This window comes from Talpa europaea (genome assembly GCF_964194135.1).
Source record: "Talpa europaea genome assembly, chromosome: 12".
In the NCBI taxonomy this organism is placed as follows: domain Eukaryota; kingdom Metazoa; phylum Chordata; class Mammalia; order Eulipotyphla; family Talpidae; genus Talpa; species Talpa europaea.
Window position 1 is genome coordinate 95,921,636 of NC_140079.1, and position 19,316 is coordinate 95,940,951.

At 51.5% G+C, this 19,316-nt stretch overlaps 1 protein-coding gene across 2 annotated transcripts in view; it reads right to left on the minus strand.

Moving 5' to 3' along the window:
* The window catches only part of SNX29 (sorting nexin 29), a gene marked incomplete at its 3' end in the record, with an annotated part of 282,630 nt that overhangs the window by 25,205 nt on the left and 238,109 nt on the right, over positions 1-19,316 (minus strand). The gene's annotated exons all lie outside the window — the stretch shown is intronic.

Below are 19,316 nucleotides of genomic sequence, written 5' to 3' on the forward strand. Positions count from 1 at the left end.
ACGCCCAGCACGTGGCATCTGCCAGGCGCCTCTGGTGGCCACTTAATGAGTCCTCGCCGCGTGGCCCTGCTGGCACTGGCGCGGCCCCTGGCCTCCCGCTATTGTCAGTAACGCTTCAGAGCTATTCCCAGACCGCGCCGGGCATCAGCCTCGCTCCAAAACTGGACACTCAGGACTATTTTAATGGGAGTATTTTTTTTTTGTTTCCAGTAAAGGTTCATTTCATTTTGCTCGCCAAGAAGACAAAGACACCAGGAGATCAGGAACGGCTATTTCAGAGATGCCTGGCAAGGTGATGAGCTGTGGTGCACAGAAGCGCCCTGACCCCCACGCCTGCTGGCAACCACCTCAACCCCGTCCCCTCCCCAAGGGGACCTTCCCCAGAGCCCGGAGCCAGTGAGCTGCTCCTGCAGGAGTGCGTCTCCTTTCCATTGAGGATGTGGCAGCATTTTACAAAATGAATGGACCGTCCAGTGCATCGGGAGCAGCACGCGGCTCAGGCACTGCTGAGAAGGTTGCTCTGAGCCTGCCGGGCGGGCGTCCCTGGTTAGAGAACTCAGGAGTGTTGAGCAGATGCCCAAGGAGCCCGGCATGGAGGACCTCTGGCTATGACGTTCCTCCCGTGCCCACTTCTGAGGAGACCAGCGCACCCACCCCCTCAGGGCACCGAGGAAGACCCGACTTCCGGGCGTCCCTGCAGGGAGACAGCCCAGGACCAGGCTCTGCTGACGTGACATGAGTGGTTGTGGGGCGGCCTGTCCGGGCCTCTCCACAAGGAAAGCCTGCCGCCCTCGGCGCTGCCTCTCTTCCCTTGCTCCCAGAGTGTGGCCGCCACGTGTGGAGGTGGCAGGCCAGCAGTCTGCTCCGGGCTGAGACGTGAATGAGACACGAACTGGGTGACAGGCACAGTTCGAGGGCTCGTGTGTGGACTGGGCGGGAGATGGGCCAGGCTTTAGGAAGGGCAGGAAGCCGGTTCAGAGGGTGTGGAAGAGAGGCCGGGGCACGCATGGGGGTTCAGGAGGGCTGGAGCCAAGATTCAGGGTCCCCTCTGAGCCTCAGTTTCCTCACTCATTAAGGGAATAGGCAGCTCAGCTTCCTTCCTGTGCAGACACTGAGTTAGGTCTGGATTTAGTTAGACTTGGTTCCTCCTCTCGTTCCAGGTTTAACACTGGCGAGAGAGAGAGAGAGAGAGAGAGAGAGAGAGAGAGAGAGAGAGAGAGAGAGAGAGAGAGAGAGAGAGAGAATTCCCTAAGCAGTGTCCTCCCACACATGGTTCTCCCCAGTCCAGCTTCTCTCCGCTGACAGTGTCATCCAGCCCCAGGAGGACGAGACCGGCTGGTGTGTGGAGGAGGCACAGCGGCAGGTCCCGAGAAGCCTGACTCACCGCGGGCCTCCCAAGGACCAGGCCTGGAGGAGAGCCTCCCTGAGCAGTAACAACGCACAGTCCCATCAATCCATGCCTTGCCTCACTTGGCCCAAAATCAGCTGGTGCCTCTTTAATTACTTGGCCCAGGAGCCACGTCCGTTCTCCCAGGAGCTCCTTCAGGAACTCTGAGGTACGGGGCACTGCCCCTTTTCTTTTCTTTTCTTTTCTCTCATCCTCGCCCCCTCTCTTCTCATCGAGTCAAAAGCTGCTGCCATTGTCTTGTGAACGGGAAGTAAGAACCAGGCTGTGGATGGGAACGAGGCTGCTCAGTCCTGGGCCCTCACGCCTCAATCGGGCAACATCTGTAGTAGTATTTGTGTGAAGGAGAAGGAAGATCAACATTCTGAAAGGCGCTGACGTGTTTACGGTTGGGAGCACTCACGCTGCTTTCAGGCCTCTGCACCTGCTACCTGGTTTCAAAACAACTTCCCAAGGTAAGTTCTAGAATCATTTCCACCCCACAGATGAGGGCTCAGAGGTGCAGGGAGAGGAAGAAACTGCCCGGGCTCTGGAAAACGCTGGAACCCAGGTCCTCTGATTCCATCAACAGCACTTGCCATGCCACATGGGAGGGCAAGGCCAGCTGCAGACCATTGGCATCCCCGTCACGTCTGACGCACGACACACGTGGGGCAGGGGACACTCAGGCTCCGTCGGCAGCCCGAGGCTGCGTCCGGGGCCTCTGGCAGGATGGTGCATGACGGGAGAGCAAAGGGCGGTCCCGGAGGCATCGCAGCCCTCGCGTCTGCTCCAGCTTCCTGCCTGGCAAAGGCACAGGGCTGAGGGGCAGCACCCGGGTCAGGCTCTTCCCGTTGGTCCTCGAGCTCTGCCCCGCTCAACAGTCCCGAGGGAGGCTGTTTATAGGATCTCAGCTCCAGGAGGGAAGAGCGCCCGGGAGAGCTTGCACACTGCACAGCCACACTCGTGTGGTGTCAGCAAATGGCGCGAAGTGTCAGGACAGAACGGAAACCCCGCAGCAGAGCTGTGATGGCGGCATGCCTGCAGCCGGCCCACAGCCATGGGAAGGGACGCGGGTCTGCTCCAGAAAAGGATGAGGAAACCCTCATGGGCTCAAGGAACATTTGCATCTCCCCCCACATTGTCTCAACACCCCCTGCAACAGTTTTATGCAGCAGGTACTAATACCCCAGGTGCCAAGAGAGAAGCGCCTTCTCTAAGTGACCGGCTGGGGAGGGACCCTGGGGACTCAAGCCACATCTGTCCCAGTTTAGCTCACAAACCACAAGCCGCCCTGCCTGCAGGACCAGCGCCCACAACCCCAGGAGACCTATAGTGTCTGCAAATAAACAAGACACAAAGTAGCCCCCACTCCCACGGGGTGAACTCAGTGCCTGGCACAGCCGGGCCTGACTATGGCTGGGGGGTTCCCTCATGCTCATCTGCAGAGGGTGGATCATACGCAGAGGCTTCACAGCAGCCTTGTTGGCTCAAGATGGACTGGATGTGGCGGCCTGTGCCCCACTGGTGGGGGCAAGTCTGCAGTGCCCCCACCCCCGCCCTCCAAAGTGCCCAGCACAGGCTGGGCCCTCAGCAGGACACAACAAATTATCTCAGGGCAGGAAAACAGCAGGCTCCATCACAGTTGGTTTTTCTCTGTTATTGACTTTGCAACCAAGGGAAATTGCAGGCTGGACAGCTGTGAAGGGAGGGCAGAGGGAGGCTGGTTCAGGCATTTAATGAGAGTAACTCTGAAGGGAGAAAAGGCGCGGCCCACATACAAAAATGTCTCTTCCAGGAGCTGCAGACTACAGCGTGGGCCAGTGGGCACCTCGGGCAACTGAAGGGGCCAGTGTGGACTGGGCCAGTGTGGAACGGGCCAGCTGGAAAGGGGTGGCCATTGTTTTATTTCTGGTAACTGCTGGCTTGTAGGAAAGTGGGGCCAACGTTGTCAGATTGCCTAGATTTTTATGTCAATCTCAGATTTTAAAATACTGAAAAATAACTGTAAAAAATGTGAAGATCAGGAGTTCTGGCAAAGCGGTACCATCACACACGTACAACAAAGTGGCATCTGGGAAACACGACAGACCCTGAACGGTGACGGGAGGGCCACTGCCTCTGGAGGGAAGAGCATCCCAGCAAAGAGGGCAGGGAAGGCCGCAGTACGTGTTGCTTGGAATGCCCCAGGACAGCGAGACCTAGAGAGGGAGGGAGGGCTGCGAATATGGACTCAATTTTTTGCTGGTCACTGAAGGGCTCACACCCACATCAGGGAACTCACAACCTGAGGACAGCGCGGGAGGGAGGCACAGACAACTAGATGCGGAAAACGGAGGGTATGATAGGGTTCAGGAGAGCAGAGACCAGCTAAACACCACGGAGCAGACAGACGCTGTACTATTGCCATAAAGCAGCCAATAAACCCAGGGCCAGAGGGTGAGACTGCCCAGCTGGAGGCCACTGGACAGCGGCAGCAGACCTGCAGCTTGTTGGGGAGGCCTGGGTAGAGGACTTGGTGTGAGGAAGGCGTGGCCCGCCCGGACCCCTGAGCACAAGAGGCTCCTCTCTACAGCCGGCTGCAGTGTGATGTGAAACCCCAGTCCCTCCCCTGGGAGTCTGTAGCAAAAACAAAAGTGTAAGAGATTGGATCTAGAAGCAGTAAGACAGACAAGCCATGCAGCGTGGAGGGGGGAGAAAGTAAAAATGTGAAGCATCAGAATGAGTTTGAGATCAGTCTCTTCAACAGGTCACAAGCACAGAACCTCACACATAAACCTCGGGATAACCTCAAAACAAACACCCATAGAAGAAACATTGGGAAACTGGAGCAGGGACACAAATATAACGCAAAAGAAAGGCATAAAAGCACAGAAGGAAAGAGAAAGACAAACTATAAAAACACCAGCCAAAAACAAATGGCAATAAATACGTATCTTTCAGTAATTACCTTAAATGTAAATGGCTTGAATTCACCAATAAAAGGAAACAAAATACAACATTTTGTTGTCTACAGGGAACTCAGCACTAAAGATAAACACAAGCTTAAACTAAAAGGCTAAAAAACAATGTTATAAGCAAATGGTAATTTTAAAAAAGGGTGGGTTACACTTATATGAAATAGATTTCCAGTTTACAAAAGTAATGAGAAAGGGGTGGAAATTACAAACTACATTGTAAGGCAACAATAATTAAAATAGTATGGCATTGGATTAAAATAGATAAATAAAATAGAATTAAGAAACCAGAATAAATCCACATGCATACTGACACCTGATGTATGACAAAGGAGTTACAGCACAATGGAGAAAGGAAAATCTCCTCAACAAGGGTGTTGGGAAAACTGGACAGCCAAATGTGAAAGAATAAAATCAGAATAGTCCTTATCTCCACACACAAAAATTAACTCAAAATTAATTAAAAACTTAATTGGATTGAGGATCTGAAACCATAAAATACTAGAAGAAAGCGTTTGATACGTTCTATGACATCAACGAGAGAGATGTTCTTGGGAACTCAACCAAACAGCAAGGGGAATAAAGGCAGAAGTAAACAGCCAGCACTATGTCAAATTCAGAAGTTTCTGCACAGTGAGAGAAAATACCAGCAGATTAAACGACAGAATTATGGGAGAAGACAACTGCACATCACACATCCGATAAGGGATTAACATCCCAAGGTATGTGAAGAACTCATCAATTTAAAAATAAAAGAACACACAACTCAATCCAAAAATGGGCAGAAGATCTGAACTGACACTTTTACAAAGGTGGACAGAGGGCCAACAGACATGAAAAAGTGTTCATCGTCGCTTATATGGGAGATGCAAATCTAACCCACAACGAGATATCATCTCTCACCTGGGAGAACAGTCAAAAAGACTCCCAACAACAAGTGCTGGAGAGGATGAGAGGGCAGGAACCCTGATACACAGTTGGCGGGAATGTAAGTTGGTGCCACCATTTTGGGAAGCATTATGAACCTTCCTCAAAAAACTAGAACTACCAGGAGATCCACTAATCCCACTTCTGGACATCTATGCAAAGAATGTAAAACCATCAACGCAAGAGTGACCTGCCCCACAGTGCTCACTGCATCATTATTCAGTCGCTAAGGTGTGGGAGCAACCAACGTGCCCAATGATGGACGACGGGGTCACGCAGACGTGGGCCTACAGCCAGCGGGATACAATTTAGCTATAAGGAAAGATAAATGGTGCCACCTCTAGCAAAATGGAAGGAACTTGCAGATTATGCAAAGTGAAATTAGAAAAAGAAAACTATTCAGCGACTTCACCTCTATGTGCAACGGAAGAAAGGAAGCTAGTGGACAGTGATAACCTAACTGAGGTTCGCAGTGGGGGGGTGGGAGGGGTGGAGAGGGGTACTGGATGGGCGTGCATGTTTTGTTTTGTTCTTTAAAGATAGGTTTTGAAAAACAGGTGGCTCAAACACAGCAGTTATAATAAATAAACAAAACACAGACTACAGGGCACGCGAGACGGCTGAGCCAATCCTGTGCTCCTGGACTCGCACTGCCCTCCACCGGAGAGCCATGCCTGGGACCTGCATCCTTAGGAAAGCAGCCTGGTGTGGCCACGGTCGCTCAGAGCTGGGCCCTGCCCACCAGTGCCTAACTGAGAGACCTGAGCAATGGCCCCATCTCCCAGGACCCGCTGCTTCAGCTGAGCAATGCAGATGTCCAGGAAGCCTCTCTCTGCGGGGCACCGTGTGGCCAAGCGGGGCTGTGCTTGCAAAGGAACAGGCTCTGCTCTCTGCACATGGTAGACACTCAAACACAAGGCATTTTCTTTTTATAAGCACGAACAATTCAGGTTCCTTCTGCCTTTAAAGAAAACATAGTTTTTAACAATTTGGCAGTAGCTGGTCAGGTTCAATATAGTGGACAACATGACCCAGCAAATCTGCTCGGAGCCTCTACCCCAGAGCTCTCTCCTGCTGGACCTCAGGGGCCGTGTGCAAGAGGCGACTGCAGCGCCGTTTTCAAGGGGAGGTGGTGTCAGAGCCAACTGGAGGCATTTCTGGGGGGAAAGATAAGTGAACTGGGGCAGGGGGAATGCACCCCTGAAAATACCACGAACAGTTACAGCCACATGAACAGAGCTTACATAGGATGCTGAGTGAAAAGAGTAAGCGAAGAAAGGCTGGCGCACCATGCCACATAAGCAAATTAAAACACTCTCAGGAACATAACATAATCTCGATGGAAACACGCATTCGCAGCTCTGAGCCACACCCCCTGGGGTGACCGGCTCTGGGGGGGAGAAGGCGGGGGCTGATGAGATGAGTGATGGTAACAAGGCCTGAGCTTCGGAGGGGTTCGGTGCATTAGGAGCTAAGGAGCAGCATGAAGTCACACTTCTGTTCCTAAGGTCCAAAGAGGACAAACAAAAAGGGAGAGGTGGCCTTTTCTTGCCTGCCGCTGTTTACTGCCAGAACCGCCCTCCGGCCGAGCCACATATCCATGTGGATTTGGGTTCAGATGTGTTCTGCCCTGAAAATATTCCAAGTCCAACAATCCTAGAGGCTGGGGCTGAGCTGGAACATTCCAAGCCTAAATTCAGAGTGTTCTCCCCGAGCTGATGGTGCGGTCTCCCCGGGGGGCCACACGGGCCCTGCTCATCTCCCCATGTTTCTAAGTAATTGCTTTGGCAGCGCAGGTCTGGACGGGCACAGTGATCGCCGGGTGGCAGATGGCACACGCAGCCATTCCCTCATTATCCACGAGCGTGGTCCTCACCATGCCCTGGAGCATTTCACAGTCTGTTGAAAGTGCAATGGTCATGAGGGTCTGGTTTAGAGATTCTCAAAGGTTTGAACAGCAGCAGCAGTGGCATATATGGGGCCATTTTAATTGTCATCTCTACAAATCAGTGTAAATTCTTAACTGCTGCAGCCCCTGGCAGAAATGCTGGGTGGGCAGGGAGTGGCATAATGAAGATGTTGCCACCAGCCCATGTGTGCTGATCGCCAGGGAGTGAGTGGAGGCATGAGGAATATCACTTATGACCTAGCAACATTTCATGGACGAGGCTCAGTGAAGCTTAGTGTGGCTGCTGGGATCACAGAGCCGAGGGGCGACAGAGCCGGGGTGGGAACATGCTTCAGAGATCATCTTCCTTCTGCTTTGCCCCGTCATCACCCCTTCCCCCAGCCCACCAAAGGTCCTTCGGGGTTGGATATGGTCGGGAGGAATAATCAGGCTTCAGAGCCAAGAAACAGAAGATGGTCCGGCATTTGGGTCCCTCCCTAGAGCAAGCGGAGCGATGCAGTTCTCCCAGCCACGGCTGGGGCCACGGTGGCCAGCTCCCTCCCGCCAGGGGCAGGCCCAGACACAGAGCAAGGGGATGCTGGTGAAGTGGCAATGGGATGGGGCCCCCAGTGCCAGCTCCCCCCCCACCCCACTTTTTAAGGGAAGCTGCAACTCTGGATTGTTAGGGGCCTCTCTCAATTCCCAAATCAGTTTGCAGATAATTCCAGTGTTTGAATATCATGGGGCAGACCAAAGAAAATACCCGCAGGCCATCCGGGAGCAAAAGCAAAAGAAAATCAATAGGTCATCAAAAACAGACCTCTGTGGGATTAGATCCACCCGCTGCTGGTCCATCCAGCCAAGACACCAAGATGGTTCTGCGCTTCTGAAGGCCTAGTGCCTTCCCCAGAAACCATCCTGACACTCTGGGAAGGGCTGGAGCCCGGCCAGGGGGCGGGAGCTTCCAGGCCTCTCAAGTGCACCACCCTCCTAGCACCCAGCTCCTCCAAGTGTTCACCATCTAGGAATTGCTCTGAATCTCATCATTATGATTTTTTTTTTTTTTTTTGCGATTTCAGGCAAGGCTGATTAAATCATTGGTGTTTGGCTCAATCTCCTGCACTTCATCCTTCCCAGAGGTCATGAGGTAGGGATAAAAGTTCCAACCCTCTTAGCGCCTGGGCCTTTCTGGGACCAGTTCCCTCCTGAAGCTGTCTCAGGTCCCAGACACCCGTCATCTTATTAGCATTCAGAAGACACTCTCAGGTAAAGACTCTGGCCATTTCAAGGGTCTTAGAAGCCCTTGCGTTAGGATCTGGGGCTAAGGCCAAATATTATAACAAAAGCTGCTTCTGTTATTCAGGAAATTATAAGGGTTTTCAGAGTTTGTGGCAGCAGCTGATGCCACCCTAAAGGGATGAGGGAGAGGTCCATTCTCCACGGGTCATTTACTGCCCAGCCCTGGGACACTGGGGTCTGGGCTCAGGCCTCAGAAGCCCCGCACAGTAGCAAAGCCCACCCCTCCCTGACTATACGGGCAGTAAGATGTAGCAAGGGCTTGCTCCAGGCCAGCTCAGTGCCCGGTGCTCTGAACCGGTGGTCAGGAACCTGAGCTGGGGATCCATCTGGGAGTGAATCCAGGGTCCACCACTTCTGAGATCTGTGGCCTTGGAAGAGCTATTTCACTTTATTAATCTCTGAATGTGGGATAGTAACAGTGGTCGCAGCACCCGCAATGCAGTGAGCACTGAGTCTGCATTAACCATCACCATCATTTCTATCATCTTTGCGGGGTCATTTCATCCTCACAATAACCTATGGGGTTTGTTAAAGTCATTACTGCCACCTGCAGAAGCGCACAGACGATGTGGCCTTAGAGGTCTGATTAGTCTAAGCTCTCCAGGCGGGGAGAAGTCACCAGTCCATCCAAGTCTCCTTCATCAACGCTATGGGCCAGGGCCAGCCTGCCTCTGGGGGCCTCATAGCCTTCCTTGGGGATTCCTCTTCATCTCTTCTTTAACAGGCTAATCAACTGGACAACAGTCTTTGAATCCCTGGCTCTATTACCCTGGGTCCTTTTAGATGCCCTTACTGCACTTTGTAAGAACTTATAATAGACAATTTTTCTTCTTTTATACTTTTGTCTGCCCAGCAATCACCCCCTCCATGCCTCTGTTAAGATGGTGGCAGTAATCCTCTCAAACACACCCTGTTCCCCAGCATTTTCAGTCCATGTAGTTGGAGAGAGGCTGCAATTCTAGTTGCAGCAGCAGGAACATGAGTCAAGTGCAGCTTCTGGAATGTTCCACCCCACTGGTCAGAGACTGGCTTAAGAAAAGCCAAATGAAGGAAAGAAGAGCAAAGCGTACACTACAAAATCTAGGAGACACTGTTGAAAGAAATTAAAGAAGTTCCAAATAAACGGGAAAATAGCCCATGTTCATTAATGAAAGACATTATAAGAAGATGACAGTCCTCAAACTGATGTACTGAGTTGATGCGATTCCACATCACTACCCCAGTGGACCAGTGAAATCCAATCCCAGGACTTTGCTCTCTTCTGGGGCTGCTGTCAGGGTGACGGGAGCCTGGGAGTGCCCAGGTGCTATCTTACAAAGAGCCCCTCTGAGATCAAAGCCAGTGTAGAGGAAAGCAAAAGCAGCACGGGTGCAGGAGGGAGAGGAGGAGCTCTGATGGGATCCTGTGAGCCCTGGAACCAGCTATGCCTGAAGCCACAATCCATTCCTGCTTTTTCCAATCATATAAATCAAATTTCTCTCTGCCTTTACCAATCTGGGAGGCTCTTTGCTCAGTTCTTATCAATTTTGGTTCTTCCTTGGCATATTTCATTCAGCGACAGCCTCCTGTCCCCCAGACCCCAACTCTCCCAATGCATAGGCTTATCTAAACCCCCCTCCTCCCGCTCATGGCACCTCCTCTTAGTCAAAGACACGTCCCCACCTGGACTGCACCTGGAGCAGGGTTCTATAACTCGGCTGCTTAAAAATAAACATGAGCTGTGTTATTTCCAACAAGTTTTCCCACCTATTAATTATTTATCTAGCACCTGCTTCACAAAAAGGAACTCGGCAGGGAAGGAATAGGGAGAAGAGTCTGGAAAGAGCAGGTGGCTGAAAACAGCAGTGGTGGGCAGTGGCCCCCTGGCAGGGCAGGGAGAGATGTGGTGTGGGAGTGAGAAGACCCTGGGGACACAGGGAAGGCACTGGCAGGGTTCTCTGATGGCCCTAGGAAGCCTACCATCCCCCCTAATGATAATTACATTTTTAAATTCATGAAACAAGATACACAGCATTAGAAAGACAAGCACTTCTATTTAAGCACAGCAATGGAAAGTGTGATGAATTAATCCCAGGCTTTCATTGCTGAGTCACTAATCAACAAGATCCAGGGGCAGGCCTAGCACCAGTGTGATTTCAAATAGTGAGGAAATTCAAGGATATGTGGAGAGATCTGCAGACACAAATATGAAAACACACATGATGGCTCTGAGGGACAAAGTCACAGATACCACGATGGTTGTTGTGGTTTGTGATCCAAGTTCATGCTTGAGATTTGTGTTTGTTGGGTATTAGTGAAAATTTAAGTGCAATTCTTTTTCAGTGATCACTGGGATTTTTATCCTCAGCACCACCTGAAAGCACCTTCATTTATGGAGTTATTTGTTCACTGCTGGTCTCGGCTAGACTGAACACTCCACGAGGGCAGGGATCACAACGGTCTCTCCCCCTGGCCACTGCTGGATGAATACAAGTGTCGCCTGGGAGGAAGAGAAGACATTTACAGACTGGCCCAGTCTGCTCTGGGAGCTGCCTGTTTCACCCTGGGAGGTGGAGCCTGGATGCAGGACAGCCTGACGTACTAGGTTGACACACGGCGACGCCCGCTAACAGGTATGGCTCAGAGCCAGGCCCCCTGACAACCCAAGCAGCAATCTTTCCCCCTTGGTGGGGCCCCAGGTGAGCAGGACATGAAGGAGATGGGGAAGAGCCCCATTGGGAGGGTCTAGTTTGCAATGAACACAAAAATAACATAAAAGGGTGCTGCTTGAACATCCATGTGGGGCATCATGGGGGGCAGCCTGTTAAAGATGCAGATTCTGATTCAGTAGGACTGGGGTGGGGCCTGAGATCCTGCACTTCTTTTTTTAAAAAGATTTTTGCATAGAAGAATTGGGGTATAGGCCAGAGATGTGGGGAGGTGGGAGGACTCACTAGAGACAGAGTGGGGAGCAGAACAGGCAGATCTACTGAACTACACTGCTGAGGGGAGCAGCAGGTAAGACAGGAGAGGTCTGCTGTGCCATGTGGGTCAGCTCCCTGGCAAGGGATTGAACTCAGGCCATAACGGTGATAGCGCTGAGACTTAACCCCTAGGCCACCAGGGAAGTCCAAGATCCTGCACTTCTAATACGCTCTTGCTGATGCCAATAGGCACAGACCACACTCTCAGTGGCAAGATCTTTATAAAGGGCAGACACAGAAGTCTGAAGTCATTCTTTGAGGACCTGTTCCACACATCATTGACCACAAGCCTCATTTTGGCCGGAAAGCCAGGCACCATCTCATGAAAACATTTGCCACAGTGTTCTTGGCGCTGCTGCACAACAGCACAAGGTTGAAATCAGATGAGCCTCCTGAGGCCAGAAAGGAGGGGCAGAGTCATCAGCAGGGCACATCGTGGCCCTCTGCATACCCTCTGTACAACCTCCAGCAAGTTACTCCCTCCTCCTTGGGCTTCGGTCAGCAGCCCCCAATCACTGGTCTACACACCAAAAATGCAGGATCCACAGCTTCTGACTCACTTGGTCTGGGGTGCAATCTGAGCATCTGGATTTGTTTACACCCGAGACTAGGATAGGCATCCAGTGTGGGAAACCAGACAAATGGCAGTGGTGGTGGAACTGTCCGTGGTGCTGACCAGGGATGTGCAGGGTGGCCTAGAGGCTTTGGGAACCCCTGGTAGGCAACTACTCTGTGGAGGGTCTGGGAAGAATGAGGTCATCTTTGGCTCTGCCTGGGTAGTGACACCACTGTCACACTGCAGTCACCTGAACACAGTCACCGGGAAAAGAGCCTAAAGCCTCACCCACTGGAAAGAAAAAAGAGTTATATCCAATTGTTTCCAAAATCAATATATTTGAGGTCTCTGTAAGAGTCCCCAAAGCCATGGGGAGGGTGTGACTGATAGCTCTGCAGACCTCCCTGAACACTAATGGTATTACTGAGGGAGCGGCCCAGAGAGCAGGGCCATTTCTTATTTGTTGCTCCAGTTTGAAGAATGCCCGCGCAAAACTCCAGTCTGGGCTTTCTGCAGGGACTTCCCTCTGTAGGAGGGAACAGTGGGCGAGGGGGGAGATAAAAGGCGGAAATGAGGATTAAGCAGAATGCCAGGTCTCCTGGCTGGCTGGCTCATTTTTCTAGCTTCTGGCCCCAAACAAACTACAGACCCATCACCCAGCACAGAGTCACACCTAACAGCAGAAGGTTAAGCCCAAATGATGGCTGACCACTACCTGAAGCCACTACCATCACTATTTTTATACCTTTATTGCCCTTCGTAGGAGACTGAGTAATTTTATTTTCGTTGGCAGCAAGGAACAAAAAAATATCTTTTTAATTTGCAGTTTAATGAATTCCATACTGTTCCACTTGCAACTTACCTAAGACCTGGGTGACCTCTCTAGTCAGCTCTAAAGATAAGTCTCTTTTACTAGGTTTAGGCTATTCAGAGATTGTTAGAAATTTCCTGTATGTTGGTTTGTGTGTGCACAATCTGTCCCCTTTGTTGTTTACTTCCCTGCTCTATTCTCATGGCCTGCACACAGTAGAGGATGGACTGTTCTAGAAAGGACTGTATGTGCAAAGGTCCTGAAGCAAAAAAGAGCTTGAGGGCTCAAGATCTAAGAGGGAGACTTGCACAGTGACAGAGGTGAGGCAAGAAGGAAAATTCCTCAGCTGCCAACGTGAGAAGATTAAAGGGGAGTGTGCAGGCAAAGTCCTTGGCCCGCTGCCTGGCATGTAGTTAGCACTCAGTAAGTAGCTGCTATTCTTAGTAAGATGGCACTACTGACTGGAAGAAGGGCGTGTTAATATCCTGCTGCTGAGAGTAAGTCTGCCTGGTGCATGAGGAAGAGCTAAGAGCCAGCATCAAGGGCTCCATTATGACACAAGCAGTTCCATGTTCATGGCCATGAGGATCAGGCATTTAACTCAAAAAAGTCTCTAAACTCATTACAAGAAAAGAGCTTCACTTTCCCTCCGGAGGCACAAGAGCTGAGAAATTAAATGATAAGAAAGTTCCCGGAGGGTGGCTAAGCGTAATGTCGCTGAGCACTGGCAGAGTAGGCTGGCTCTCCAAGCAGCCAAGGAAGCTGTCCCAGCACTCCCTGGAGGCTCAGAGCTTGCAGGAGAGGAGCTGGTGTGTGGGCTTCCTCTGGATCCACATCCGGGGCCAGAGCTCCTGCATGAAAGTGGCTCAGCACAAGAAATAAGAGTCCTTGCCCCATGTGATAGCTTAGACCACCGAGCCTCACAGAGGCATCCAGAGGGTCAGAGGTGAGCTTGAGAGAAAGCAGAGGTGAGCTCTGAACTGAGTCCAGCGAGACTCCACAACCCAAGCTCTGGACCCCTCTACTGCTTGGCTTCTAAACAGAAGCCAGGAAAGTCCAGGCAGAGGGGACAGCTTCCCACGGTCACCACACACACAAGAGATCCTGAACCTTGAGAGCTGGTAGCGGGGAAATAACTGACATGGTGGGATTTAAGAAAATAAAAATGTTTTTTCCCAGCTTGCTAAAGATCAGCCAAGATTGCAATACACAGTGCTCAAATATTAATGGAGTTCTGAAGGGGAAGGCAGCAATTATTCTCAATTATTCAAAAGAGAGTAAGAGCTGAGAAGAACTCTTCTAGGTAGTGATTTTAATCAGCTGTCCAAAAATTCGAGGGGAAAAAAGCAGCTGTGATGCGGGTTAAGTATATTCAGAAGCCAGAAGAGCTCGCTTTACAGCCAGAAGGAGAAAACGGATAATGACAAACAAGTAATTTAACAGCTCCGGAAATATTTTGGACAACACTTAATGCCCAGCAGAGGGTCAAGTGCCTTATAATCTATGTCAAGTTCCAAATCAATAGACACAGGCTAGCTGAGCTCAGTCCTCAAGCAAGGCGGAGACACGCTAAGTCAGGGCTACAGGACAATCTGGTGTGTGAATCGGGAAGAACAGATTCCCCCTGAGCCAAATGGTTTATCCTTGTTAGCAGGAATGTGCAAAGTCCTTACAGAGCCTTCTGCAAATAGTCCCAGTGTTGTGTCGATATATCCAGAGGGCAGACTAGGCCTGACATCTTTCTTTCAATGAGCCATTATCCTGGAAACTGGGGAAAAGAGGATAGATGAGCTGACCACGCTGGTGTCACCACCAACTGCTAGAGTTTGAGTTCATTTGCTCTTCGACTGGGCACCTACTTTGTGTCAGGCAAGGTGTGAGATGCAGACAAGGCAAAGACCAAATGGGCCTGGCTCTGCTCTCTAACTCCACGGGGTAATAAGGAAAGAGAGCTGGGCCTCTGGCAGCCATGAGAGAACATGAGAAAGGAACACAGACAAGAGAGAGCTGACACTTGCAAATTCAGGAAGGCTTCCTGGAGGTGGCAGGACCTACAAGGACTGTGACCTGAGACCCCAAGATGATTCTCTTGAATTCATCCTGTGCTCCACGCAAAGGATGTGCAGGATGAGGACAGAGTGGAAATACACGTCTGGGTGCTGGCTCTGAATTATTTGTTTATAAAATGGTCTTGACTTTTGACTGGATTTTAATTTGATCTCAAAAAAATCCTCCCAGGAGCTCCCTTATACAAACCCATATCCACATCTGCACATGTGTGTGCACACACACGCATCTGGGGCTCGGCAGTGTTTCTCTCCTGAGACCACTTTCCTGGCAGGATAACACTCACAACTGCTCTCCCGGAAGATGTCCCTAAGAGGTTTCTCCTCTATTAGAGAGGAACTCAAAGCTGTCGTGTAGAGTGCCCCGAGTTCTCTCTTCTCATTTAATACATTAAGTACAGGGACTATTTACATGGCGGCTGGCACAGTGTCAAGGGACAAACAAGCTGGAGTTGATGGCTTCATAAATGTGGAGCTGCTCTCCTCTCCCAGATTTCTCTAGAAAACCCTGAGCCTCAGGATGGTGCCTGAGCTCGCCAGTCTCCGTTCCAAGCGGGTGCGGGGATCTGTGGGGTGTCTGCACTGGGTGCTCCTGGCAGACTTCCCTGCACTTCTGTGCCTCTACAGAGAGACATCTCGTGACTGCACACCTGGCTCCAGGTAGGCGTGTGATTTGATGAGGCCCCTCGGCCAAGGGGAGGCAGTGCGGCAGCATCACTCTCAACAGTCCCCGGGCCCTGGGTCAGGTGCTTACAGCCCCCGAGCCCACTTCCCTCATCTGTAAGACATTTTATATGGGGAAGGACAAGAACTTACAGTGAGAAAATGATTATTACAGGGTCCCCGGCACACCTGGCAAGCCTGATACAGGGTGGCTGGCATTCCTGCACACAAACAAGTGGGCTTCTGCTCCTCCTTGCTCTGTCACTCTGCAGGCCTGGCTGGCTCTTGTTCAACACACTGGCCACAGCTCTGGCCACAGCACTGGCACATGCAGGAGCAGCTGTGGGCACTGTGCAAACATCACCACTGTAATGTCTATCCTGCCTTACAGAAGGGGAAACTAAGGCACAGAGCAGCCAAATAACTTGTCCTGAACCACACAGCCAGAGGAACCTTTTTTGTTTCTTACCTTTCTTTTGACCCTCAAAACTGGCAGAGCGCAGCTGAGGGAACCCCTCTTCCATGCCGGCTGCCCAGGAAGGCTGACAAGCCTGCGATTGACTGTGAGGGTAGCACTCTGGGCTGGAGAAACGGCTCCTCCATGAGTGGGTGGTGGGCGGTTCTGCAGAGGGAGAGCCAACCTCGCCGGCCCCACCTGCTCCCAGGCCCTATGCCTGAGGTTGATGGGTGACCCCATTCGTGGTTGACATAAGTGCCCGTGGGGGTCACGTAAACGTGCATAGCAGGACTGTGGCTCAATCACCTCCATTCTCCCGCTCCACCAGGTCTGCGTGCTGCAAGGCAGGCGTGTGTGTGTGAGTGGCTGGTGTGCTGCACACCATCTGCCTATAGGGCATCTTGACACTGCCAGGCAGGATGACCTTGGACAAATAAGTCACTTCACTTTGGGTTGCCCAGTCATTTGAAAGTGAGATCATGATCATAGCTCTTGACCCCGGGGCAAGGAGAGAGGTGGAGAGAGAGAGACAGTGGCAGATGAAAACATGCCTCCCCAAAAGATGGCCATGCCCTACTTCCCGGGAGCTATATTTCCCTTACATGGAAAAGGGGACTTTGCAGGAATCATGATGTTAAAGACCTTGGAATGGAGAGGCGGGCCTGGGCTACCTGGGTGGGCCCCACCACCCCCACTCCTGTGGTCAGACGAAGATGTGACCACAGAAGGAAGTCAGCACAGCGGTGTGGGACGCCTGCAGGAGCTGGCAAAAGCAAGGCAGCAGACACTCCCCTAGAGCTTCCAGAAGGAAACACAGGCTGTGCTACATGACTTTCACCCAGTGAGAGCTAGCTGCCTTCTGACCCCCTGACCTCCGAGCACACGCGTGCAGTTGTAAGCGCTGGGCTTGCGGCAATTTGTTACAGCGGCAACAGGAAGCTGATGGAAGATGTAAGGGGAAAACGGGGTGCATGGAAGGAAAGATGCCCCCTGGGTTGGCACCGCTTTCACACACAGCATCACCAGCACTCCCTAGGGATCCTCCACCCGCTCAAGGACTCCTCTGTGAGCACAATTTACCTGCCTATTTTAAGACCGTGACTGGTGAACTTCTATCTCCCCAACACCTAGCACCATAACCCTGTGTTCTCGAGGGTGGCTAACGGCAGACCCCATCAGTTTCGACATCCTTCCACATGCCCCCTTATCACCAGTCTCTGGGGTCCTGCCATCCCAGGAAATCTGCCCATCTCAAGGAGCAGCCAAGGAGCTTTCCAAGGAGCTTTCATCAAAAGCCCATCGGCTCCTCCTCCACAGGCTGGTGTATGCGTTTTTAATGAGGATTTTAATGCATAATTTCTCCAACCAGTTGAGTTATCTGCGGCTCCGGGGAAAGCGATTTGCCTGCCTTAATGGCAAATGAACTTTGAGAGACCGACTCCATTATCCCAAGAAGGGATGACAGGCTCACAATTCTTATTTGTTCACTGAGCAATAATGCAGACTTTTAGTAGAATCATCAAAACCGAGGGAGCCACCTAAGCCCTCATGCTGGCAGAGCCCAGTTGCACAGAGAGCGGACAATCCCGCGGGCCCAGGCCTGCCTCCTCGGCGTAGGGCCCGTTGCACCAGGACACATAACAGGTGCTCGCCAAACACTTGCAGAGTGAACAAAGGCCAGTCAACCAGCAAGCTTGCGGAGGGCTCCCGCCCCCTTCTCTGGGGTCCTGCATGAACACAGAATCAAATAATGTCTATAAATCATGAACCTTCATGGGGGAATGGCCTATAGAAAAAGCTCCCCTGAGTTTTTTTATTGAAGGTCAGCTCCCTTCATGGCTGGAGAGCCGACTTCCCATCTCCACAGACTGGCCTCTTGCCCAGTCTGCAAGAACTATTCACTCAAAAGTGGAGTGAGAATCACCCCCCAAGTCACCCTGAAAATTATTCTACTCACTTTGGAATTTAGATTTTTAAAATCTGCACTGAGACCCAGTGAAAAAAAGAAAATAAAAGGGAAATGTCTCCATTTAGTTTCTGTTCGTTCATCCACCCAGGCCAGAAGGATTTGCCGCTATATCAAGTCCTGTCCTAGGGGCTGGGAGAGCAGAAACACTCAGGCCCTCCCGCCTCACGCCAGCCCCGGGCAGGGGACGGACAACACGCAGTGCAGAGATCAGTCACTCAGTTAATGGCAACTGTAAGGAAGAAAATTCAAACAGTCCAGGCCAGGAGAGAGTGGAGGGCTGACAAGGATGGTCAGCAAAGGCCTCTCTCTGGGGACGTGGACTCTGAGCTGAGACCTGCTGAGTTGGGGGCTGTCCATGCAGAGACGAGGGGATCGAAGACAATCACGGCGCAACCAAACACAAGTTCAAGGGCCACACGGGCTCATTCCCATGACAGGGAACTTGACACCAGGTTCAATTTCCTCCTGTCCCGAGAAGGGTCTAGACATCAGCTATAGGACTGAGCTGTCCCGGCCAAGCTAGTAAACACACCATGACCATTGCTAACCTAAAACCACGGTGTCTCCATCTTGGCTGCACACTGGAATCACCTGGGGAATTGTTCAGTTCCTTGGGCTCAACCTCACTCCAGACCAGTTAAAACAGGAGCGGGGTGGGGGTGGGACTGGGAGGGGGGTCTCGGCAGTAGTTTAAGTTGCCAAGTGATCCACTGAGCAGCCAAGATGGAGAACAGCTACTCCAAGCAAGCACGGGCCACGGGAGGATGCCAGGAGAGAGCAGACAATCCCACGGGCCCAGGCCGGTCTCCTCAGGGCTGGGCCCCTTGCACCAGGACACGTAACAGGTGCTCGCCAAACACTTGCAGAGTGAACAAAGACCAGTCAACCAGCAAGCTTGCGGAGGGCTCACGCCCCCTTCTCCAGGGTCCTGCATGAACACACAGAATCAAACAATGTCCTTATAAATCACGAACCTTCATGGGGGAACAAAGGTGCCCTATAATAAACAGCTCCCCAAGAAAGCTGTACTTGCACATCCAAGTCCAAATAAATATTCTGACAGCTATGGACGAGAACCAGAATATTTTGATCCAGAACAGGGATCTGCAAACTGACCCACAGGCCAAACCCAGCTGCCACCTGTCTTAAAAATAAATGAGAACAGGCCCACGGCCCTTCGTGTCCCTTCCATCTGGCCACTCTCACACTGTGACGGTGGAGGTGAGTATTTTCAGCTGAGACGCCACAGTCCACAAAACCAAAAATAGTTACTCTCTGGCCCTTTCCAGAATAAGTTTGCCAAGCCCTAGGGAGAAAAGGACGTCCAGAAACAAATCACCACACGGATGGTGGTGCTGAGCTAGGACACACACCGC